The sequence below is a fragment of the Scyliorhinus torazame genome, chromosome 15, assembly GCF_047496885.1.
Source record: "Scyliorhinus torazame isolate Kashiwa2021f chromosome 15, sScyTor2.1, whole genome shotgun sequence".
Taxonomy (NCBI): domain Eukaryota; kingdom Metazoa; phylum Chordata; class Chondrichthyes; order Carcharhiniformes; family Scyliorhinidae; genus Scyliorhinus; species Scyliorhinus torazame.
The window spans coordinates 211,029,323-211,055,079 of record NC_092721.1 but is presented as its reverse complement, the minus strand read 5'-3'; the positions used below and the strand labels follow the sequence as shown (position 1 = coordinate 211,055,079).

The window sequence follows — 25,757 nt, the reverse complement described above, 5'->3', positions numbered from 1 at the left end:
CGGGATTCTAGTTGGGGGGGGGGGGGGGGGGGGAAGATTCTAGGGGGCGGGATTCTAGGGCCGAGATTCTAAGGCCGGGAGTCTAGGCCTGGGATTCTAGGGGGGGGACTCTCGGGCCGGGATTCTCGGGCCGGGATTCTCGGGCCGGGATTCTCGGGCCGGGATTCTAGGGCCGGGATTCTAGGGCCGGGATTCTAGGGCCGGGATTCTAGGAGTGGGATACTATGGCTGGGATTCAAGGGGTGGGATTCTAGGAGTGGGTTTCGAGGGCCGGGATTCTAAGGCAGGGTTTCTAGGGCAGGGTTTCTAGGAGTGGGATACTATGGCTGGGATTCAAGGGGTGGGATTCTAGGGCCGGGATTCTAGAGCCGGGATTCTCGGGCCGGGATTCTCGGGCCGGGATTCTCGGGCCGGGATTCTCGGGCCGGGATTCTAGGAGTGGGGTTCTAGGAGTGGGATTCCGGGCCGGGATTCCAGGGCCGGGATTCTCGGAGTGGGTAACTAGGGCTGGGATTCTAGGAGTGGGACTCTGGGCCCGGATTCTAGGGCCGGGATTCTAGGGCTGGGATTCTAGGGCCGGGATTCTAGTGGGGGGGGGGAGATTCTAGGGGTGGGGGATTCTGGGGGGGGGGGTTTCTAGGGGCGGGATTCCAAGAATGGGATTCTAGGGCAGGGATTCTACGGCCTGGATTCTCGGTGTGGGAAACTAGGGCTGGGATTCTAGGAGTGGGATTCTAGGAGTGGGACTCTGGGCCGGGATTCTAGGGCCGGGAGTCTAGGGCCGGGATTCTCGGGCCGGGATTCTCGGGCCGGGATTCTCGGGCCGGGATTCTCGGGCCGGGATTCTCGGGCCTGGAGTCTAGGAGTGGGATTCTAGGAGTGGGATTCTAGGAGTGGGATTCTAGGAGTGGGATTCTCGGGCCGGGATTCTCGGGCCGGGATTCTCGGGCCGGGATTCTAGGGCCGGGATTCTAGGGCCGGGATTCTAGGGCGGGGGGGGGGGGGGGGGTACACTCTAGGGGGGGGGGATTCTAGGGGCGGGATTCTAGGGGCGGGATTCTCGGGCCGGGATTCTAGGAATGGGATTCTAGGGCCGAGATTCTAGGTCCGGGATTCTAGGTCCGGGATTCTCGGGCCGGGATTCTAGGAGTGGGACACTATGGCTGGGATTCTAGGAGTGGGACTCTGGGCCGGGACTCTAGGGCCGGGATTCTGGGGCCGGGATTCTGGGGCCGGGATTCTGGGGCCGGGATTCTCGGGACGGGATTCTCGGGTCGGGATTCTCGGGCCGGGATTCTCGGGCCGGGATTCTCGGGCCGGGATTCTCGGGCCGGGATTCTCGGGCCGGGATTCTGGGGCCGGGATTCTGGGGCCGGGATTCTGGGGCCGGGATTCTGGGGCCGGGATTCTGGGGCCGGGATTCTGGGGCCGGGATTCTGGGGCCGGGATTCTGGGGCCGGGATTCTGGGGCCGGGATTCTGGGGCCGGGATTCTGGGGCCGGGATTCTGGGGCCGGGATTCTGGGGCCGGGATTCTGGGGCCGGGATTCTGGGGCCGGGATTCTGGGGCCGGGATTCTGGGGCCGGGATTCTGGGGCCGGGATTCTGGGAGTGGGATTCTGGGAGTGGGATTCTGGGAGTGGGATAGTAGGGCTGGGATACTAGGGCCGGGATTCTCGGGCCGGGATTCTCGGGCCGGGATTCTAGGAGTGGGATTCTCGGGCCGGGATTCTCGGGCCGGGATTCTCGGATCGGGATTCTCGGGCCGGGATTCTAGGGCCGGGATTCGAGGAGTGGGATTCTAGGGCCGGGATTCTAGGGCCGGGATTCTAGGGCCGGGATTCTAGGGCCGGGATTCTAGGGCCGGGATTCTAGGGCCGGGATTCTAGTGGGGGGGGGAGATTCTAGGGGTGGGGGATTCTGGGGGGGGGTTTCTAGGGGCGGGATTCCAAGAATGGGATTCTAGGAGTGGGACACTATGGCTGGGATTCTAGGAGTGGGACTCTGGGCCGGGGTTCTGAGGGGCCGGGGTTCTGAGGGGCCGGGGTTCTGAGGGGCCGGGGTTCCTGGGAGTGGGATTCCTGGGAGTGGGATTCTAGGAGGTGGCGGGGGGGGGGGGGGATTCTGGGGGGGGGGATTCTCGGGCCGGGATTTTAGGAATGGGATTCTAGGCGTGGGATTCTAGGCGTGGGATTCTAGGCGTGGGATTCTAGGAGTGGGATTCTAGGCGTGGGATTCTAGGCGTGGGATTCTAGGAGTGGGATTCTAGGAGTGGGACTCTGGGCCGGGATTCTAGGGCCGGGATTCTAGGGCCGGGATTCTAGGGCCGGGATTCTAGGGCCGGGATTCTAGGGCCGGGATTCTAGGGCCGGGATTCTAGGGCCGGGATTCTAGGGCCGGGATTCGAGGAGTGGGATTCTAGGAGTGAGACTCTGGGCCGGGATTCTAGGGCCGGGATTCTAGGGCCGGGATTCTAGGGCCGGGATTCTAGGCCCGGGATTCTAGGGCCGGGATTCTAGGGCAGAGATTCTCGGGCTGGGATTCTGGGAGTGGGATTCTAGACCGAGATTCTAAGGCCGGGATACTCGGGCTGGGATTCTAGGAGTGGGATTCTAGAGCCGAGATTCTAAGGCCGGGATTCTAGGAGTGGGATTCTAGGAGTGGGATTCTAGGAGTGGGATTCTAGGAGTGGGATTCTAGGAGTGGGATTCTAGGAGTGGGATTCTAGGAGTGGGATTCTCGGGGCAGGGATTCTCGGGGCTTGGATTCTCGGGGCTTGGATTCTTGGGGCTTGGATTCTCGGGGCTTTGGTCTGAGGGGGCGGGGTTTGAGGGGGCGGGGTTTGAGGGGGCGGGGTTTGAGGAGGGGGATTCTAGGAAAGGGGTTCTAAAGCCGGGATTCTGGGTGGGGGGGGGGGATTCTAGGGGCGGGATTCTAGGGGCGGGATTCTAGGGGCGGGATTCTAGGGGCGGGATTCTAGGGGCGGGATTCTAGGGGCGGGATTCTAGGGGCGGGATTCTAGGGGCGGGATTCTAGGGGCGGGATTCTAGGAGCGGGATTCTAGGGCCGGGACTCTAGGGCCGGGATTCTAGGAGTGGGATTCTAGGGCTGGGATTGTAGGAGCGGGATTCTCGGGCCGGGTTTCTCGGGCCGTGGTTCTCGGGCCGTGATTCTCGGGCCGTGATTCTCGGGCCGTGATTCTCGGGCCGTGATTCTCGGGCCGTGATTCTCGGGCCGTGATTCTCGGGCCGTGATTCCCGGGCCGTGATTCCCGGGCCGTGATTCCCGGGCCGTGATTCCCGGGCCGGGATTCCAGGGCCGGGATTCCAGGGCCGGGATTCCAGGGCCGGGATTCCAGGGCCGGGATTCCAGGGCCGGGATTCTAAGGCTGGGTTCCTAGGGCCGGGATACGAGGGGGGGGAGATTCTAGGGGGGGTGGATTCTAGGGGGGCGGGATTCTAGGGGGGCGGGATTCTAGGGGGGCGGGATTCTAGGGGGGCGGGATTCTAGGGGGGCGGGATTCTAGGGGGGCGGGATTCTAGGGGGGCGGGATTCTAGGGGGGCGGGATTCTAGGGGGGAGGGATTCTAGGGGCGGGATTCTAGGGCCAGGGTTCTAGGAGTGGGATTCTCGGAGTGGGATTCTCGGAGTGGGATTCTCGGGGTGGGATTCTCGGGGTGGGATTCTCGGGGTGGGATTCTCGGGGTGGGATTCTCGGGGTGGGATTCTCGGGGTGGGATTCTCGGGGTGGGATTCTAGGGGTGGGATTCTAGGGGTGGGATTCTAGGGGTGGGATTCTAGGGGTGGGATTCTACGGCTGGGCTTCTAGGAATGGGGTTCTAGGGCCGGGATTCTGGGGGGGGGGGAGAATCTAGGGGGAGGGTTCTAGGGGCGGGATTGGGGGGGGGGGAGAATCTAGGGGGCGGGATTCTAGGGGCGGGATTCTAGGGGCGGGATTCTAGGTGCGGGATTCTACGGGCGGGATTCTAGGAGTGGGAGTCTGGGGTCGGATACTAGGGCCGGGATTCTAGGACTGGGTTTCTAGGGCCGGGATTCTAGGGGGGGGAGATACTAGGGCCGGGATTCTAGGGCCGGGATTCTAGGAGTGGGATTCTAGGAGTGGGATTCTAGGAGTGGGATTCTAGGAGTGGGATTCTAGGAGTGGGATTCTAGGAGTGGGATTCTAGGAGTGGGATTCTAGGAGTGGGATTCTAGGAGTGGGATTCTAGGGCCGGGATTCTAGGGCCGGGATTCTAACGCTGGGTTCCTTGGGCCGGGATACGAGGGGGGGGAGATTCTAGGGGGGGGAGATTCTAGGGGGGCCGGATTCTAGGGGGGCGGGATTCTAGGGGGGCGGGATTCTAGGGGGGCGGGATTCTAGGAATGGGGTTCTAGGGGTGGGATTCTAGGGGTGGGATTCTAGGGGTGGGATTCTACGGCCGGGCTTCTAGGAATGGGGTTCTAGGGGCGGGATTGGGGGGGGGGGGAGAATCTACGGGCGGGATTCTAGGTGCGGGATTCTACGGGCGGGATTCTAGGAGCGGGGATTCTAGGAGTGGGATTCTAGGGCCGAGATTCTAGGGCCGAGATTCTAGGGCCGAGATTCTAGGGCCGGGATTCTAGGGCCGGGATTCTAGGGCTGGGATTCTAGGAGTGGGATTCTAGGAGTGGGATTCTAGGAGTGGGATTCTAGGAGTGGGATTCTAGGAGTGGGATTCTAGGAGTGGGATTCTAGGAGTGGGATTCTAGGAGTGGGATTCTGGGGCCGGATACTAGGGCCGGGATTCTAGGACAGGGTCTCTAGGGCCGGGATTCTAGGGGGGGGATGTTCTAGGGCTGGGATTCTAGGGCTGGGATTCTAGGAGTGGGCTTCTAGGAGTGGGCTTCTAGGAGTGGGCTTCTGGGAGTGGGCTTCTGGGAGTGGGCTTCTGGGAGTGGGATTCTGGGAGTGGGATTCTGGGAGTGGGATTCTGGGAGTGGGATTCTGGGAGTGGGATTCTCGGGCCGGGATTCTCGGGCCGGGATTCTCGGGCCGGGATTCTCGGGCCGGGATTCTCGGGCCGGGATTCTCGGGCCGGGATTCTCGGGCCGGGATTCTCGGGCTGGGTTCCTAGGGCCGGGATACGGGGGGGGAGAGATTCTAGGGGGGCGGGATTCTAGGGGGGCGGGATTCTAGGGGGGCGGGATTCTAGGGGGGCGGGATTCTAGGAATGGGATTCTAGGGCTGGGATTCTAGGAGTTGGATTCTAGGGCCGTGATTCTAGTCCCAGGATTCTAGGAGTGGGATTCTAGGAGTGGGATTCTAGGAGTGGGATTCTAGGAGTGGGATTCTAGGAGTGGGATTCTCGGAGTGGGATTCTAGGGCTGGATTTCTAGGGCCAGGATTCTAGGCCCGGGAGTTTAGGGCTGCGACTCTAGGGCGGGGGATTCTAGGGCCGGGATTCTCGGCCCGGGATTCTCGGTGGAATTCTAGGGCCGGGAATCTAGGAGTGGGATTCTAGGGCCGATATTCTAGGGCCGATATTCTAGGGCCGATATTCTAGGGCCGGGATTCTAGGGCCGGGATTCTAGGGCCGGGATTCTAGGGCCGGGATTCTAGGGCCGGGATTCTAGGATTGGGATTCTAGGAGTGGGATTCTGGGCCGGGATTCTAGGAATGGGACTCTGGGCCGGGATTCTAGGGCTGGGATTCTAGGCCCGGGATTCTAGGCCCGGGAGTCTAGGGCAGTGATTCTCGGGCCGGGATTCTCGGTCCGGGATTCTAGGGCCAGGATTCTAGGAGTTGGATTCTTGGGCCGAGATTCTAAGGCCGGGAATCTAGGAGTGGGATACTAGGAGTGGGATTCTGGGCCGGGATTCTAGGGCTGGGTTTCTAGGGCCGGGATTCTAGGGGGCGGGATTCTAGGGCCGGGATTCTAGGGCCGGGATTCTAGGGCCGGGATTCTAGGGCCGGGATTCTAGGGCCGGGATTCTAGGGCCGGGATTCTAGTCCCAGGATTCTAGGAGTGGGATACTAGGAGTGGGATTCTGGGCCGGGATTCTAGGGCTGGGTTTCTAGGGCTGGGTTTCTAGGGCTGGGTTTCTAGGGCCGGGATTCTAGGAGTGGGATTCTAGGGCTGGGATTGTAGGAGTGGGATTCTAAAGCCGGGATTCTGGGTGGGGGGGGGATTCTAGGGGCGGAATTCTAGGGACGGGATTCTCGGGCAGGGATTCTAGGAGTGGGATTCTAGGAGTGGGATTCTAGGAGTGGGATTCTCGGAGTGGGATTCTCGGAGTGGGATTCTCGGAGTGGGATTCTCGGAGTGGGATTCTCGGAGTGGGATTCTCGGAGTGGGATTCTCGGAGTGGGATTCTCGGGCCGGGTTTCTAGGGCCGGGATTCTAGGCCCGGGATTCTAGGGGGCGGGATTCTAGGGCCGGGATTCTAGGGCCGGGATTCTAGGGCCGGGATTCTAGGGCCGGGATTCTAGGGCCGGGATTCTAGGGCCGGGATTCTCGGGCCGGGATTCTCGGAGTGGGATTCTAGGGCCGGGACTCTAGGGCCGGGATTCTAGGAGTGGGATTCTAGGGCTGGGATTCTAGGGCTGGGATTGTAGGAGTGGGATTCTCGGAGTGGGATTCTCGGAGTGGGATTCTCGGAGTGGGATTCTCGGAGTGGGATTCTCGGAGTGGGATTCTCGGAGTGGGATTCTAGGGCCGGGATTCTAGGGCCGGGATTCTAGGGCCGGGTTTCTAGGGCCGGGTTTCTAGGGCCGGGTTTCTAGGGCCGGGATTCTAGGGGGCGGGATTCTAGGGCCGGGATTCTAGGCCCGGGATTCTAGGGGGCGGGATTCTAGGGCCGGGATTCTAGGGCCGGGATTCTCGGGCCGGGATTCTCGGGCCGGGATTCTCGGGCCGGGATTCTCGGGCCGGGATTCTCGAGCCGGGATTCTCGGGCCGGGATTCTCGGGCCGGGATTCTCGGGCCGGGATTCTCGGGCCGGGATTCTCGGGCCGTGGTTCTCGGGCCGTGGTTCTCGGGCCGTGATTCTCGGGCCGTGATTCCAGGGCCGGGATTCCAGGGCCGGGATTCTAGGGCCGGGATTCTGGGCCGGGATTCTGGGCCGGGATTCTAGGGCCGGGATTCTAAGGCTGGGTTCCTAGGGCCGGGATACGAGGGGGGGGAGATTCTAGGGGGTGGAGATTCTAGGGGGGGTGGATTCTAGGGGGGGTGGATTCTAGGGGGGCGGGATTCTAGGGGGGCGGGATTCTAGGGGGGCGGGATTCTAGGGGGGCGGGATTCTAGGGGGGCGGGATTCTAGGGGGGCGGGATTCTAGGGGGGCGGGATTCTAGGGGCGGGATTCTAGGGGCGGGATTCTAGGAGTGGGATTCTCGGAGTGGGATTCTCGGAGTGGGATTCTCGGGGTGGGATTCTCGGGGTGGGATTCTCGGGGTGGGATTCTCGGGGTGGGATTCTCGGGGTGGGATTCTCGGGGTGGGATTCTCGGGGTGGGATTCTAGGGGTGGGATTCTACGGCTGGGCTTCTAGGAATGGGGTTCTAGGGCCGGGATTCTGGGGGGGGGGGAGAATCTAGGGGGGGGATTCTAGGGGCGGGATTGGGGGGGGGGAGAATCTAGGGGGCGGGATTCTAGGGGCGGGATTCTAGGGGCGGGATTCTAGGGGCGGGATTCTAGGGGCGGGATTCTAGGTGCGGGATTCTACGGGCGGGATTCTAGGTGCGGGGATTCTAGGAGTGGGATTCTGGGGTCGGATACTAGGGCCGGGATTCTAGGACTGGGTTTCTAGGGCCGGGATTCTAGGGCCGGGATTCTAGGGGGGGAGATACTAGGGCCGGGATTCTAGGGCCGGGATTCTAGGGCCGGGATTCTAGGGCCGGGATTCTAGGGCCGGGATTCTAGGGCCGGGATTCTAGGAGTGGGATTCTAGGAGTGGGATTCTAGGAGTGGGATTCTAGGAGTGGGATTCTAGGAGTGGGATTCTAGGAGTGGGATTCTAGGAGTGGGATTCTAGGGCCGGGATTCTAGGGCCGGGATTCTAACGCTGGGTTCCTTGGGCCGGGATACGAGGGGGGGAGATTCTAGGGGGGCGGGATTCTAGGGGGGCGGGATTCTAGGGGGGCGGGATTCTAGGCGGGCGGGATTCTAGGCGGGCGGGATTCTAGGGGGGCGGGATTCTAGGGGTGGGATTCTAGGGGTGGGATTCTAGGGGTGGGATTCTAGGGGTGGGATTCTACGGCCGGGCTTCTAGGAATGGGGTTCTAGGGGCGGGATTGGGGGGGGGGGGGGAGAATCTACGGGCGGGATTCTAGATGCGGGATTCTACGGGCGGGATTCTAGGAGCGGGGATTCTAGGAGTGGGATTCGAGGGCCGAGATTCTAGGGCCGAGATTCTAGGGCCGAGATTCTAGGGCCGGGTTTCTAGGGCCGGGTTTCTAGGGCCGGGATTCTAGGGCCGGGATTCTAGGGGGGGGATGTTCTAGGGCTGGGATTCTAGGGCTGGGATTCTAGGAGTGGGATTCTAGGAGTGGGATTCTAGGAGTGGGATTCTAGGAGTGGGATTCTAGGAGTGGGATTCTAGGAGTGGGCTTCTAGGGCTGGGATTCTGGGAGTGGGATTCTGGGAGTGGGATTCTGGGAGTGGGATTCTGGGAGTGGGATTCTGGGAGTGGGATTCTGGGAGTGGGATTCTGGGAGTGGGATTCTGGGAGTGGGATTCTGGGAGTGGGATTCTGGGAGTGGGATTCTGGGAGTGGGATTCTCGGGCCGGGATTCTCGGGCCGGGATTCTCGGGCCGGGATTCTCGGGCCGGGATTCTCGGGCCGGGATTCTCGGGCCGGGATTCTCGGGCCGGGTTCCTAGGGCCGGGATACGGGGGGGGCGAGATTCTAGGGGAGCGGGATTCTAGGGGGGCGGGATTCTAGGGGGGCGGGATTCTAGGGGGGCGGGATTCTAGGGGGGCGGGATTCTAGGGGGGCGGGATTCTAGGGGGGCGGGATTCTAGGGGTGGGATTCTAGTGCCGGGATTCTGGGGGGGGGGGTGATTCTAGGGGGGGTGATTCTAGGGGGGGTGATTCTAGGGGGGGGTATTCTAGGGGCGGGATTCTAGGGGCGGGATTCTAGGAGCGGGGATTCTAGGAGTGTGATTCTAGGAGTGTGATTCTAGGAGCGGGATTGTGGGGCGGGATTCGAGGGCCGGGATTCGAGGGCCGGGATTCGAGGGCCGGGATTCGAGGGCCGGGATTCGAGGGCCGGGATTCGAGGGCCGGGATTCGAGGGCCGGGATTCGAGGGCCGGGATTCGAGGGCTGGGATTGTAGGAGTAGGATTCTGGGCCGGGATTCTAGGGCCGGGATCCTAAGGCGGGGTTTCTTGGGCCGGGATTCTAGGGGGGGGGGGAGAATCGAGGGGGAGGGATTCTACGGGAGGGATTCTACGGGCGGGATTCTACGGGCGGGATTCTACGGGCGGGATTCTAGGGCCGGGATTCTAGGAATGGGATTCTAGGGCTGGGATTCTAGGAGTGGGATACGAGGGCTGGGATTCTACGAGTGGGATTCTAGGAGTTGGATTCTAGGGCAGGGATTCTAGGGCCGTGATTCTAGTCCCAGGATTCTAGGAGTGGGATTCTAGGAGTGGGATTCTAGGAGTGGGATTCTAGGAGTGGGATTCTAGGAGTGGGATTCTAGGAGTGGGATTCTAGGAGTGGGATTCTAGGAGTGGGATTCTAGGGCTGGATTTCTAGGGCCAGGATTCTAGGCCCGGGAGTTTAGGGCTGCGACTCTAGGGCGGGGGATTCTAGGGCCGGGATTCTCGGGCCGGGATTCTCGGGCCGGGATTCTCGGGCCGGGATTCTCGGGCCGGGATTTTCGGGCCAGGATTCTCGGTGGAATTCTAGGGCCGGAAATCTAGGAGTGGGATTCTAGGGCCGATATTCTAGGGCCGGGATTCTAGGGCCGGGATTCTAGGGCCGGGATTCTAGGGCCGGGATTCTAGGGCCGGGATTCTAGGGCCGGGATTCTAGGGCCGGGATTCTAGGGCCGGGATTCTAGGATTGGGATTCTAGGAGTGGGATTCTGGGCCGGGATTCTAGGAATGTGACTCTGGGCCGGGATTCTAGGGCTGGGATTCTAGGCCCGGGATTCTAGGCCCGGGAGTCTAGGGCAGTGATTCTCGGGCCGGGATTCTCGGTCCGGGATTCTAGGGCCAGGATTCTAGGAGTTGGATTCTAGGGCCGAGATTCTAAGGCCGGGATTCTAGGAGTGGGATACTAGGAGTGGGATACTAGGAGTGGGATTCTAGGGCCGTGATTCTAGGGCCGTGATTCTAGGGCCGTGATTCTAGGGCCGTGATTCTAGGGCCGTGATTCTAGGGCCGGGATTCTAGGGCCGTGATTCTCGGGCCGGGATTCTAGGGCCGGGATTCTAGGGCCGGGATTCTAGGGCCGGGATTCTAGGGCCGGGATTCTAGGGCCGGGATTCTAGGGCCGGGATTCTAGGGCCGGGATTCTAGGGCCGGGATTCTAGGGCCGGGATTCTAGGGCCGGGATTCTAGGGCCGGGATTCTAGGGCCGGGATTCTAGGGCCGGGATTCTAGGGCCGGGATTCTAGTCCCGGGATACTAGGAGTGGGATTCTGGGCCGGGATTCTAGGGCTGGGATTCTAGGGCCGGGATTCTAGGCCCGGGATTCTAGGGGGCGGGATTCTAGGGGGCGGGATTCTAGGGCCGTGATTCTAGGGCCGGGATTCTAGGGCCGGGATTCTCGGGCCGGGATTCTCGGGCCGGGATTCTCGGGCCGGGATTCTCGGGCCGGGATTCTAGGGCCGGGATTCTAGGAGTGGGATTCTAGAAGTGGGATTCTAGGGCCGGGATTCTTGGGCCGGGGCTCTAGGGCCGGGGTTCTAGGGCCGGGGTTCTAGGGCCGGGGTTCTCGGGCCGGGATTCTCGGGCCGGGATTCTCGGGCCGGGATTCTCGGGCCGGGATTCTCGGGGTGGGATTCTAGGTGTGGGATTCTAGGTGTGGGATTCTAGGTGTGGGATTCTAGGTGTGGGATTCTAGGTGTGGGATTCTAGGTGTGGGATTCTAGGTGTGGGATTCTAGGTGTGGGATTCTAGGTGTGGGATTCTAGGTGTGGGATTCTAGGTGTGGGATTCTAGGTGTGGGATTCTAGGTGTGGGATTCTAGGTGTGGGATTCTAGGTGTGGGATTCTAGGTGTGGGATTCTAGGTGTGGGATTCTAGGTGTGGGATTCTAGGGCCGGGATTCTAGGGCCGGGATTCTCGGGCCGGGGTTCTAGGGCCGGGATTCTAGGAATGGGGTTCTAAAGCCGGGATTCTGGGGGGGGGGGGATTCTAGAGCCGGGATTCTGGGGGGGGGGGATTCTAGGTGTGGGATTCTAGGTGTGGGATTCTAGGTGTGGGATTCTAGGGCCGGGATTCTGGGGGGGGGGGGATTCTCGGTGTGGGATTCTACGGGCGGGATTCTAGGGCCGGGATTCTAGGGCCGGGACTCCAGGGCCGGGAGTCTAGGGCCGGGAGTCTAGGGCCGGGATTCTAGGGCCGGGAGTCTAGGGCCGGGATTCTTGGCGGGGGGTCCGAGGGGGGGGGTTTCTCGGGCCGGGATTCTCGGGCCGGGATTCTCGGGCCGGGATTCTCGGGCCGGGATTCTCGGGCCGGGATTCTAGGAATGGGATTCTAGGAATGGGATTCTAGGGCCGGGATTCTAGGAGTGGGATTCTTGGGCCGGATTCTAGGGCCGGGAGTCTAGGGCAGTGATTCTCGGGCCGGGATTCTCGGGCCGGGATTCTACGGCCAGGATTCTAGGAGTGGGATTCTAGGGCCGAGATTCTAAGGCTGGGATTCTGGGGCCGGGATTCTAGGAGTGGGGTTCTGGGCCGGGATTCTAGGGCTGGGTTTCTAGGGCTGGGATTCTGAGGCCGGGATTCTGAGGCCGGGTTCCTAGGGGGGCGGGTTCCTAGGGGGGGCGGGATTCTAGGGGGGCGGGATTCTAGGGGGGCGGGATTCTAGGGGGGCGGGATTCTCGGGGGCCGGGATTCTAGGGGGCCGGGATTCTCGGGGGCCGGGATTCTCGGGGGCCGGGATTCTCGGGGGCCGGGATTCTCGGGGGCCGGGATTCTCGGGGGCCGGGATTCTCGGGGGCCGGGATTCTCGGGGGCCGGGATTCTCGGGGGCCGGGATTCTCGGGGGCCGGGATTCTCGGGGGCCGGGATTCTAGGGGGCCGGGATTCTAGGGGGCCGGGATTCTAGGGGGCCGGGATTCTAGGGGTGGGGTTCGAGGGGTGGGATTCTAGGGGTGGTATTCTACGGCCGGGCTTCTAGGGCCGGGGGGGAGAATCTAGGGGGGGAATTCTAGGGGCGGGATTGGGGGGGGGAGGGGAGAATCTAGGGGGGGGGATTCTAGGGGCGGGATTCTAGGTGCGGGATTCTAGGTGCGGGATTCTACGGGCGGGATTCTAGGGCTGAGATTCTAGGAGTGTGATTCTAGGAGTGTGATTCTAGGAGTGGGATTCTAGGAGTGGGATTCTGGGGCCGGATACGAGGGCCGGGATTCTAGGGCCGGGATTCTAGGGCCGGGATTCTAGGGCCGGGATTCTAGGGCCGGGATTCTAGGGCCGGGATTCTAGGAGTGGGATTCTAGGAGTGGGATTCTAGGAGTGGGATTCTAGGAGTGGGATTCTAGGGCCGGGCTTCTAGGGCCGGGCTTCTAGGGCCGGGATCCTAGGGGGGGGGGGGATTGTCGGGCCGGGATTCTCAGGCCAGGATTCTCGGGCCGGGATTCGAGGAATGTGATTCTAGGGCTGAGATTCTAGGAGTGGGATTCTAGGAGTGGGATTCTGGGCCGGGATTCTCGGGCCGGGATTCTAGGAGGGGGGGGGTGGGGGATTCTGGGGGTGGGGGATTCTGGGGGTGGGGGATTCTGGGGGTGGGGGATTCTGGGGGTGGGGGATTCTGGGGGTGGGGGATTCTGGGGGTGGGGGATTCTGGGGGTGGGATTCTCGGGCCGGGATTCTAGGAATGGCATTCTAGGAGAGGGGGGGGGGGGGGAGATTCTGGGGGGGGGGGGCGGGATTCTCGGGCCGGGATTCTCGGGCCGGGGTTCTCGGGCCGGGATTCTAGGGCTGGGATTCTAGGGCCGGGATTCTAGGGAGGGGGGATATTCTGGGGGGGCGGGGGGGGGGGGATTTTAGGGGTGGGATTCTCGGGCCGGGATTCTCGGGCCGGGATTCTCGGGCCGGGATTCTCGGGCCGGGATTCTCGGGCCGGGATTCTAGGGCTGGGATTCTGGGGCCGGGATTCTAGGGAGGGGGGATATTCTGGGGGGGGGGGGGGGGGGAGATTCTGGGGGTGGGGGGGGGGGGGATTCTCGGGCCGGGATTCTCGGGCCGGGGTTCTCGGGCTGGGATTCTAGGGCCGGGATTCTAGGGCCAGGATTCTAGGGAGGGGGGATATTCTGGGGGGGGGGGGGGGATTTTAGGGGTGGGATTCTAGGGGCGGGATTCTACGGGTGGGATTCTAGGCGGGGGGGGGTGGATTCTAGGGCTGGGATAATAGGTCCGGGATTCTAGGGCCTGGATTCTAGGGGGGGATATTCTAGGGGTGGGGGATTCTGGGGGTGGGGGATTCTGGGGGTGGGGGATTCTGGGGGTGGGGGATTCTGGGGGTGGGGGATTCTGGGGGTGGGATTCTCGGGCCGGGATTCTAGGAATGGCATTCTAGGAGAGGGGGGGGGGGGGGGGAGATTCTGGGGGGGGGGGCGGGATTCTAGGGCCGGGATTCTCGGGCCGGGGTTCTCGGGCCGGGATTCTAGGGCTGGGATTCTAGGGCCGGGATTCTAGGGAGGGGGGATATTCTGGGGGGGCGGGGGGGGGGATTTTAGGGGTGGGATTCTCGGGCCGGGATTCTCGGGCCGGGATTCTAGGGCTGGGATTCTGGGGCCGGGATTCTAGGGAGGGGGGATATTCTGGGGGGGGGGGGGAGATTCTGGGGGCCGGGATTCTCGGGCCGGGGTTCTCGGGCTGCGATTCTAGGGCCGGGATTCTAGGGAGGGGGGATATTCTGGGGGGGGGGGGGGGGATTTTAGGGGTGGGATTCTAGGGGCGGGATTCTACGGGTGGGATTCTAGGCGGGGGGGGGGTGGATTCTAGGGCTGGGATAATAGGTCCGGGATTCTAGGGCCTGGATTCTAGGGGGGGATATTCTAGGGGTGGGGTTCTAGGGCCGGGATTCTCGGGGAGGATATTCGCGGAGTGGGATTCTAGGGGCGGGATTCTAGAGAGGGGGTTCTGGGGGGGGATTCTAAGGGGGGGATTCTAGGGCAGGGATTCTTGGGGGGGGGGGATTCTAGGGGCAGGATTCTGGGGGGGGGGATTCTAGGGTCAGGATTCTGGGGGCAGGGAGATTCTAGGGGTGGGGGATTCTAGGGGGGGGGGGGAATTCTAGGAGGGGGGGATTCTAGGGGCGGCCGGATTCTAGGGCCGGGATTCTAGGGTGGGAGTCTAGGTGCGGAATTTTAGGGGGGCGGATTCTAGGTGGGGGGGATTCTAGGGCCGGGATTCTCGGGGGGGGGGGAGATTCTCGGGGGGGAGGGGGGATTCTAGGGGTGGGATTCTAGGGGGGGTGAATGCTAGGGGGGAGGATCCTAGGGCCAGGATTCTAGGGGTGGGGGATTCTATGCCCGGGATTCTAGGGGGGGTTCTCGGGCCGGGATTCTTGGGCCGGGATGATTCTAGGGCCGGGAATCTAGGGCCGGGATTCTGTGGGGGGGGGGGGGGGATTCTAGGGGCGGGATTCTATGGCTGGGATTCTAGGGCTGGGATTCTAGGGGCTGGATTCTAGGGTGGGATTCTGGGACGCAATTCTCGAGTTGAGATTCTAGGGCGGGATTCTAGGGCGGGATTTTAGAGTTGGGATTCTAAGGGGGGGGATTCTAGGGGGAGTATTACCACCTGCGTAGTGTTTTCTGGTGGCGGGGACATTCCGCCATTGTTTGGCGATGGGATTCTCCGGTCCCACCACTGTCGACGGGGTTTCTTGTTTTAACCTGGGGCCGGCCTGTTGCCATTGACAGCAGCAGAAATTCTTGCCCAAAATTCAAGCAAGGCTGACTTCAATAGGTGAGACCCATCATGTGGAGATGCCGGCGTTGGACTGGGGTGAGCACAGTAAGAAGTCTTACAACACCAGGTTAAAGTCCAACAGGTTTGTTTCAAACACTAGCTTTCAGAGCACTGCTCCTTCCTCAGGTGAACAGATTCACCTGAGGAAGGAGCAGTGCTCCGAAAGCTAGTGACATCGAAACAAACCTGTTGGACTTTAACCTGGTGTTGTAAGACTTCTTACTGTACTTCAATAGGTGAGACAGAGATTGTCCACAATGAGCTGGACATATCTGTTAATGTGTGACGAATGTAAGAAATTGACATCATTTTATCTTTGTTTTCTATAGGCCTCCAAATAGTTCTAGGGATGTAGAGGAAAGGAAGTCGAAGATGATTCTGGATAAGAGCGAAAGTAACAGGGTAGTTATTATGGGAGACTTTAACTTTCCAAATATTGACTGGAAAAGATATAGTTCGAGTACATTAGATGGGTCGTTTTTTGTACAGTGTGTGCAGGAGGGTTTCCTGAAACAATATGTTGACAGGCCAACAAGAGGAGAGGCCACATTGGATTTGGTTTTGTGGAATGAACCAGGCCAGGTGTTAGATTTGGAGGTAGGTGAGCACTTTGGGGACAGTGACCACAATTCGGTGACGTTTACGTTAATGATGGAAAGGGATAAGTATACCCCGCAGGGCAAGAGTTATAGCTGGGGGAAGGGCAATTATGATGCCATTAGACATGACAAGGTTGGAGAAGTAAGCTGCAAGTGTTGGGCACACTGGATATGTGGAGTTTGTTCAAGGAACAGCTACTGCGTGTTCTTGATAAGTACGTACCGGTCAGGCAGGGAGGAAGGCGTCGAGCGAGGGAACCGTGGTTTACCAAAGAAGTGGAATCTCTTGTTAAGAGGAAGAGGGAGGCCTATGTGAAGATGAGGTGTGAAGTTTCAGTTGGGGCGCTTGATAGTTACAAGTTAGCAAGGAAGGATCTAAAGAGAGAGCTAAGACGAGCAAGGAGGAGACATGAGAAGTATTTGGCAGGTAGGATCAAGGAAAACCCAAAAGCTTTCTATAGGTATGTCAGGAATAAAAGAATGACTAGGGTAAGAGTAGGGCCAGTCAAGGACAGGGATGGGAAGTTGTGTGTGGAGTCTAAAGAGATAGGAGAGATACTAAATGAATATTTTTCGTCAGTATTCACTCAGGAAAAAGATAATGTTGTGGAGGAGAATGCTGAGACCCAGGCTATTAGAATAGATGGCATTGAGGTACGTAGGGAAGAGGTATTGGCAATTCTGGACAGCATCATTGGCTACAGGAATAGTGCCAGAGGACTGGAGGATAGCAAATGTGGTCCCTTTGTTCAAGAAGGAGAGCAGAGACAACCCCGGCAACTATAGACCGGTGAGCCTCACGTCTGTTGTGGGTAGAGTCTTGGAGGGGATTATAAGAGACAAGATTTATAATCATCTAGATGGGAATAATATGATCAGGATTAGTCAGCATGGCTTTGTGAAGGGTAGGTCATGCCTCACAAACCTTATCGAGTTCTTTGAGAAGGTGACTGAACAGGTAGACGAGAGTAGAGCAGTTGATGGGTGTGGTTGATGGGAAATGTTCAGAATGGAGTTCAGTTACAAGTGGCGTACCACAAGGATCTGTTCTGGGGCCATTGCTGTTTGTCATTTTTATAAATGACCTAGAGGAGGGCGCAGAAGGGTGGGTGAGTAAATTTGCAGACGACACTAAAGTCGGTGGTGTTGTCGACAGTGCGGAAGGATGTTGCAGGTTACAGAGGGACATAGATAAGCTGCAGAGCTGGGCTGAGAGGTGGCAAATGGAGTTTAATGGAGAGAAGTGTGAGGTGATTCACTTTGGAAGGAATAACAGGAATGCGGAATATTTGGCTAATGGTAAAATTATTGGAAGTGTGGATGAGCAGAGGGATCTCGTGTCCATGTACATAGATCCCTGAAAGTAGCCACCCAGGTTGATAGGGTTGTGAAGAAGGCCTATGGAGTTTTGGCCTTTATTGGTAGAGGGATTGAGTTCCGGAGTCATGAGGTCAAGTTGCAGCTGTACAAAACTCTGGTACGGCCGCATTTGGAGTATTGCGTACAGTTCTGGTCACCGCATTATAGGAAGGACGTGGAAGCTTTGGAACGGGTGCAGAGGAGATTTACCAGGATGTTGCCTGGTATGGAGGGAAAATCTCATGAGGAAAGGACTTGAGGTTGTTTTCGTTAGAGAGAAGAAGGTTTAGAGGAGACTTAATAGAGGCAAACAAAATGATCAGGGGGTTAGATAGGGTGGACAGTGAGAGCCTTCTCCCGCGGATGGAAATGGCTAGCACGAGGGGACATAGCCTTAAACTGAGGGGTAATAGATATAGGACAGAGGTCAGAGGTAGGTTCTTTACGCAAAGAGTGGTGAGGCCGTGGAATGCCCTACCTGCAACAGTAGTGAACTCGCCAACATTGAGGGCATTTAAAAGTTTATTGGATAAGCATATGGATGATAATGGCATAGTGTAGGTTAGATGGCTTTTGTTTTTTGACTTCCCATGTCGGTGCAACATCATGGGCCGAAGGGCCTGTACTGCGCTGAATCGTTCTATGTTCTATGTTCTATATTTTTCACAGTAATGTTGTTAATATCTGGGTTAAGATGCATACAGACTGGATGACTGCTATAGTGCCGATTAAGGTGTCTTAAAATAATGGTTAACGGTAAAGCCATTTCTTTGTTGCTAATGTGGTTAATTCTGTGATTAAATTAAAGTTTGTTTTAACATAAAAGATGCCGATGGGTTAGTGACATCACTCAGGTGGGGCAGTGACATCACTCAGGTGGGGCAGTGACATCACTCAGGTGGGGCAGTGACATCACTCAGGTGGGGCAGTGACATCACTCAGGTGGGGCAGTGACATCACTCAGGTGGGGCAGTGACATCACTCAGGTGGGGCAGTGACATCACTCAGGTGGGGCAGTGACATCACTCAGGTGGGGCAGTGACATCACTCAGGTGGGGCAGTGACATCACTCAGGTGGGGCAGTGACATTTCCTCATAGTTTTACAAATTGAAAATAGTTGGGGTCTCCTAACACTGGATGAAAGAGAAATCAGGGGAGGTGCTGAAACTAAGAACTTCATGTGATACGGAACGGGTTTATACCTCTCAGGGGCAAGAGCTCGACTTGTGGGGTAAGAGCTATAAAACAGGAAATAAAAAGACACATACAAGGGATTTCAAAATCAACATGGAACATTGAACAATTACATTCTGTCAGGAAAACTAAGATAGTTTTGAAGGATTTATATTTGTATTGGTAAATATTGGAAAGAAGATATAGATTTAAATAGGTTTAATTGTGTGTTCCTGTGTATGGAAAGATAAACCGAAAGTTAGATTCATGTTAACAAATGTGTTTGTATGTGTGAGGGTTTTTGATTTCAATTCAAACTGTGCTTCTATAGTGCCACGAGAGGTTATGGTGTGAAAAGTAAAGAAACGCTTGGAAAAACATTAGACCTATGGTTAGCAACCGGGGGCCCTTTTAAGGTGGAAAGGTTTTTTGAGTTTAATTTTAGCTGAATTCATTGGCAGTTGGTTTAGAAAGCTAGAGAGGGAGTATCCCTTTCAGTCTTGTTATAAGAAAAGCCTTATGGGGTAATGGTTATTTAATAAACAAGCGTGGAGACTCAAAGTCCAGCTAGTTAAGGAAATTAGAGAACTGCAGAGAAGTTTCCAAGAAGCTCGAGGTTAAAGGTACTGGAACTGAGAACTGTTCAGTAAAGACAGGCAGAAGTGAGAAACAGCAGAGATATCTGATGTGACTTTTGGGTCTGGGAGATTTTAGGACAGTTTGGGCCATATTGAAATAACTGTGAAAATCGGTGGCTCGATCTCAGAGGTTGGTTAAAGCCTTTGAGACAAAAGAGATTCTGCAGAGGGAGGTGTAAAATCTGAAAGTGAAACTTTGATGGGAGGAGGTGAGGGAAGGCATTGTTTAAAAGAAGATTTGAAAGTGTCTTTTTGCAAGCGGATTTGAAATCACTCGTGTCGAAGCCGAAGTTTAGTGAGACAAGGTGGCTCACGGTATAAGAATCACCTGGAGGATACAGGGGAAGGGGGCAGGTTGGATCTAAAATTGGCTGCGTGACAGGAAACAAAGGGTAATGGTTGATGGATGTTTTTGCAAATGGAAAATAGTGTCCAGTGATGTTGCACGGGGTTCAGTGTTGGGCCCTTGCTGTCTGTTTTATATATATTAATGATGTAGTCTTAAATGTGGGGGACATGATTGGAACATTTTCAGATGACACAAAAATTGGCCGTGTAGTTGATAGTGAAGAGGATAGCTGTCGACTCCAGGATGATATCAATGGTTTAGGTGAGTGGGCTGAGGAGTGTGGAATGGAATTCAATCCAGAAAAGTTTGAGGTAATGCATTTGGGGAGGACAAACAAAGCGAGGGATCACTCCATAAACGGGAAGATATTGAGAGGGGTTGAGGGACCTTGGAGTGCATGTCCGCAGGTCCTGGAGGGTGACTGGACAGGTGGTCAAGGAAGCATATTGTGAGGAACATTTCTGTTTATTCGCCTTTCTTGTATTTTGCTGTTCTTATTTGGATCCATGGATGATTAACGAACATGTCCCTTTAAGGCAAGCAGCTTGTATCTTTAATTCAAGCAGAATCGAGCAGTTACAGGACAGATCATTTTGCTAGCCTGTGCTGGTGTGAACAGGAGGCCTCAGACTTGGCGGCACCAGTAAGAGAGATGGGGTGGGACTCAGTTTGATTGATTGGCTGGTGGCCAATGAATTGACCCAAAAGGCTATACTCTGCCCAGTAACAAGTGGTGATTGGATCCTATCCCAATGGAATGATTTTCAGGGTCCTCAGGAGTTTCAGTTTTGATTCTGACAGTCCATGGGAAGAAACCTGAAAACTGCTGTGAGTGCTATCTCTCTCTCTCTCTCTCTCTCTCTCGAAAGCCTGCTGTGAGTGCTATCTCACTCTCCAGAAAGACAGGGGCAGAACTGACTATCTCTCTCTGTCTCTCTCTAGAAAACCTGCTGTGAGTGCTATCTACCCCCAGAAAGCCTGCTGCGAGTGCTATGTTTCTTGAGAAAGCCTGCTGTTAGTGCTATTTTCCTCGAGAAAGCCTGTTGTGAGTGCTATCTCTCTCTAGAAAGCCTGCTGTGAGTGCTGTCTTTCGCGAGAAAGCCGGCTGTGAGTGCTATCTTTCTCGAGAAAGCCTGCTGTGAGTGCTATCTTTCGTGAGAAAGCCTGCTGTGAGTGTTATCTCGCTCAAGAAAGACTGCTGTTAGTGCTACCTCTCTCTCTCTCTCTCGAAATCCTGCTGTGAGTGCTATCTGCCCCCAGAAAGCCTGCTGTGAGTGCTATCTGCCCCCAGAAAGCCTGCTGTGAGTGCTATCTCTCTCAAGGCAGCCCGCTGTGAGTGCTATCTCTCCCCAGAAAGCCTGCTGTGATTGCTATCTCTCCCCAGAAAGCCTGCTGTCAGTGCTATCTCTCCCCAGAAAGCCTGCTGTCAGTGCTACCTCTCCCCAGAAAGCCTGCTGTGCCTGCTATCTTTCTCGAGAAAGACTGCTGTTAGTGCTACCTCTCTCTCTCTCTCTCAAGATAGCTCGCTGTGAGTGCTATCTCTCCCCAGAAAGCCTGCTGTCAGTGCTATCTCTCTTGAGAAAGCCTGCTGTGAGTGCTATCTTTCTCGAGAAAGACTGCTGTTAGTGCTACCTCTCCCAGGAAGCCTGCTGTCAGTGCTACCTCTCCCCAGAAAGCCTGCTGTCAGTGCTACCTCTCCCCAGAAAGCCTGCTGTGCCTGCTATCTTTCTCGAGAAAGACTGCTGTTAGTGCTACCTCGCTCTCAAGATAGCTTGCTGTGAGTGCTATCTCTCACCAGAAAGCCTGCTGTGAGTGCTACCTCTCCCCAGGAAGCCTGCTGTGAGTGCTATCTCTCTCTCTCGAAAGCCTTCTGTGAGAGCTATCTCTCTCAAGGAAGCCTGCTGTGAGTGCTATCTTTCTCGAGAAAGCCGCCTGTGAATGCTTTATTACTGAAACTGCAGAGACCTGAATACAAACCATAAACTGAAAGCAAAGTTTGAAGAGAAGTAAGATGGTTCTCCAGGAACGTTGCTGTGAGTGCTGCATTCCTGAACTTGCAGAGGAACCATTACAGGCTGCAAAACAAAGAGCAGAACCTGCAAGCCTGCTGTGAATGAAGGTGTGCTGAAAAACTATCAGCCTGAAACAAAAACTCTTTTTTCTTTAGATTATTATTTATTCCCCTTTCCACCCCTCTGTGTTTGTCTGTCTAGTCTGTGTGTGTGTGTGTGTGTGTATATATATATATATATATATATTATATATATATATATATATATAGATGGTGGGGGCAAGTTAACGCAGGGAGTTGAGAATTAGCTAATAGTTAACCAGTTGTACTTGCCGCATCGTTCATTATAGTTCTTGATATAAATAAACAGTAATTGCCTTAAACTTATAAACCTGGTGACTGTAATTATTGGGCAGCCAGGGGCTAAAGATGTTGGGTATTTTTATGAGAATTATTGATCAATTCACTTGTGTTGTGACTCCAGGACCAGAGGGCTGGAATTGACCCCGCACTCGGAACATTATCAAATGCTTTCCTTTATTAGGTGAGGTATTGAATATAAATGCTGGAACTGTATAAAATGCCAGTTGGGCCACAGCTGAAGTTTTGTGTACAGGTTTTTTTTCCCAATTAAGGGGCAATTTAGCGCAGACAATCCACCTACCCTGACCGTCTTTGGGTTGTGGGGGTGAGACCCACACAGATTGTGTACAGTTCTGATCACCACAATGAAGAAAGAACATTGCTCTGGAGAGAGTGCAGAGGAGATGGACAAGAATGTTGCCAGGGCTTGAGAATTGCAGCTATGAGGAGAGATTGGATAGGCTGGGGTTGTTTTCCTTCAAACAGGGCGGGCTGAGGGGTGACCTGATTGAGGTGGACAAAATGATAAGGAGTCTAGACAAGGTAGATGGGAAAGACATCTTTCCCCCCCCCCTCCACCCCCAGCTGAGGGGCATAGATTTAAGGTGATTGGTAGAAGGATTAGAGGGGACATGAGGAAGAGGGTGGGTGGTCTCTGGAATTCACTGCCGAAGTTGGTGGTTGAGGCTGAAATGGTCAACTCATTTAAATGGTACCTGGACCTGCCAGGCTACAGACTAGATGCTGGAAAATGCGATTAAAATGAGCGGCTAGTTTCTTTTTCTTCGGCTGTTGCTCTCACGATGGGCTGAATGGCCTCTTTCTGCACTGTAACTTTTTTATGGTTTTATGGAATATTACCTGCCAGTTATCAGCCCAAGCAGAGTCGGGAATGGTGCTGAACAATGTGCAATAATCAGCGAACATCAGCAAACAAAACCTTAAGAGGGAGGGAAGAGAGACGAGGATGAAGCAGCTGGAGATAGTTGAGAATGTCTATGGGTGATATTTAGAAGAAATTACAGAAATGATTTGACGAAGTCCTTCATAAGACACTGTTTGCTCCCTCCTCTCTCTGGAGATGTTGTCAAACATGCTGAGATTGCCCAGCATTTTCCATTTTTGTACCAATTAGAATACGCACCCATCATCGGGCAGCACGGTAGCACAGTGGTTATCACTGTTGCTTCACAGCGCCAGGGTCCCAGGTTCGATTCCCGGCTTGGGTCACCGTGCGGAGTTTGCACGTTCTCCCCTTGTCTGCGTGGGTTTCCTCCGGGTGCTCCGGTTTCCTCCCATAGTCCAAAGATGTGCAGATTAGGTGGATTGGCCATGATAAATTGTCCCTTAGTGTCCAAAAAGGTTAGGTGGGGTTACTGGGTTACGGGGATAGGGTGGAGGTGTGGGCATTAAGTGGGTGCTATTTCCAAGGGTTGGTGAAGACTGGATGGGGTGAATAGCCTCCTTCTGCACTGTAAATTCGATGTCTATGTCTTGCCAAAGTTGAGTACGTGGAGCTGAAGGCTTGTGAATTGGCTGAGAGACAGGGGTCAGAGTGTGGGATTTCCAAATAGGAAAATGTGAGGTTATCCACTTTGGACCGAAAGACACCAAAACAGAATAATCCTGAAATGATGCAAAGCCAGAAACAGTGAAGGGCGAAAGGGCGTTGGTGAGCCGAGGTGAAGAGATTGTTCAAGTCTAATGAATAGGTGCAAAAAAGAATCAAAGGGGATTGGAAAGCAGGGGCGGGATTCTTTGGAAACCGGCAGGGAATCCTCCGCACCTTCAGGGGATAGGCCGGCGGCGGAGTGGTTTGCGCCGGGGCTTGGCGCCACGACAACTGGCGGCGAAGGGCCTCCGCCGGCCGGCGCGAGTTGGCGCATGCGCGGGAGCGCCAGCGTGTGCTGCCGTCATCCCAGCGCATGCGCAGGGGGTTCATCTCCGCGCCAGCCATTGCGGACCGGTACACCAGCCGGCGCGGAGGAATACAGTGCCCCCATGGCACAGGCTCGCCCGCGGATTGGTGGGCTCTGATCACGGGCCAGGCCACTGTGGGGGCACCACCCGGGGCCAGATCCCCCCCGCACCCCCACCGCCCCCCCCCGCACCCCCATCGTGGGCCGGAGCATCGCTGGGGGGGGGGGGCCGCAGCAAGTGGCTGCCGACCAGCGCGGCGGGATTCCTGCCCCCGCCAAATCCCTGGCGCCGGACAATTCGGCAGCCGGTGGGCGCGGGATTAATGCCACCTCCCGGCGATTCTCCGACCCGGCGGGGTGTCGGAGAATCCCGCCCCTGATCTTTATCTCGAGAGACTGGGGTCCAAGGGGAAGCCGTCCTGCTTCACCTTCACACCTATAGTTACTGTGAGAACCTTGGCAAGGTTACACTGGGCCTGGAGGAGTGCAGTGTAGCTTTAGCAGACTAATACCTGGTCCCTAAAGGTTAAATAATGGAGAGATTAAACACTGGGATTGTATTCCACAGAATTTAGAAGGTCAAAGGATAATTTGGTCAAGGTTTTTGAGATATTAAAAAGAACAAGGGCAGTGGTAGCACTGCAGTCTCACGGCGCTGAGGTCCCAGGTTCGATCCCGGCTCTGGGTCACTGTCCGTGTGGAGTTTGCACATTCTCCCCATGTTTGCGTGGGTTTCACCCCCACAACCCAAAGATGTGCAGGGCAGATGGATTGACCACGCTAAATTGCCCCTTAATTGGAAAAAATGAATAGGGTACTCTAACTTTATTTTTAAAAAAAGGACAGGATCAATAGAGAAAAATTATTCCCTCTGGTTGGGGGGAGTCTGGGACTAAGTGGCAGAATCTCAAAATTAGAGCAGGATCTTCCGGAGTGAAATTGGGAAACAATATGGGAGAAAATTGGAACTTTTTCCCCCACAAATGGCAATTGATGGTTGATCTATTGTGAATATTAAATCAAAGATTGAGAGATTTTTGTTAACCAAAGATAATAAGGGATATGGGCAATGGCGGATTAAAGGAGTAAGATCACAGATCATGAGCTCACTGAATGCTGGAATAGGACTGAAGGGCTGAATGGTCTTCTCTTGTTTCTGTGCTACTAGGTTTCTAAGAAATGCTTTATCGGAGCAGAGTGAGAGGTGGAAAGGTGGTGAATTATCGAGAGATTGCCACAGCTGAGGGAGGCAGCTGCAGGCACGGCCACCAACGGAGAGCAATTAAAATCCAGGCTGTCAGTAGCTCACAATTGGAGGAGAATCGCTATATCTGAGGGTGGTGAGATTAGAGCGGCTAACTGATGTAGTGAGGGACAAGCCAAGAAGAAAATTGAATGCATGAATTTTCTCCAGTCCAGGTGCCATACAAACACTAACCATTGCTGATCTCCACGCTTAGTCACGTGAAGTCACATTTCCAACCACTAAACGGTGAACTTCACACTCTGTCCCTTTGATCTGGTTTCTCCACATAGACTTTACAATGCAGGAGGCCATTCGGCCCATCGAGTCTGCACCGGCTCTTGGAAAGAGCACCCTACCCAAGCCCACACCCCCACCCTATCCCCATAACCTAGTAACCCCACCCAACACTAAGGGAGTTTTTGGACACGAAGGGCAATTTATCATGGCCAATCCACCTAACCTGCACATCTTTGGACTGTGGGAGGAAACCGGAGCACCCGGAGGAAACCCACACAGACACGGGGAGAACGTGCAGACTCCGCACAGACAGTGACCCAAACCGGGAATCGAACCTGAGACCCTGGAGCTGTGAAGCAATTGTGCTAACCGCTCTGCTACCGTGCTGCCCTACAATCCAGGTGCCATACAAACACTAACCATTGCTGACCTCCACGCTTAGTCACGTGAAGTCACATTTCCAACCACTAAACAGTGAACTTCACACTCTGTCCCTCTGACCTAGTTTCTCCACATCTGCTGCAGGAAACTCATAAGGTCACAAGGAGCAGGAGGAGGCCATTCAGTCCCTCAAGCCTGCTCTGCCATTCAGTAACATCTGGCCAGATTGCAGCTTTAACTACATTTTTGTCTGTTTCCTAATAACCTTGATACCCTTGCCGATCAAAGACTGGCCTAAATTCAGTGACCCAACATCCACTGCACTCTGCGGAAGAGCATTCTAAAGATTAAT

The 25,757-nt window shown here is 56.0% G+C and overlaps 1 protein-coding gene across 1 annotated transcript in view; it reads right to left on the bottom strand.

The window, feature by feature from the left end:
* Positions 1-25,757, bottom strand: part of LOC140391348 (dynein heavy chain domain-containing protein 1-like) — a 479,751-nt gene that overhangs the window by 436,641 nt on the left and 17,353 nt on the right. The gene's annotated exons all lie outside the window — the stretch shown is intronic.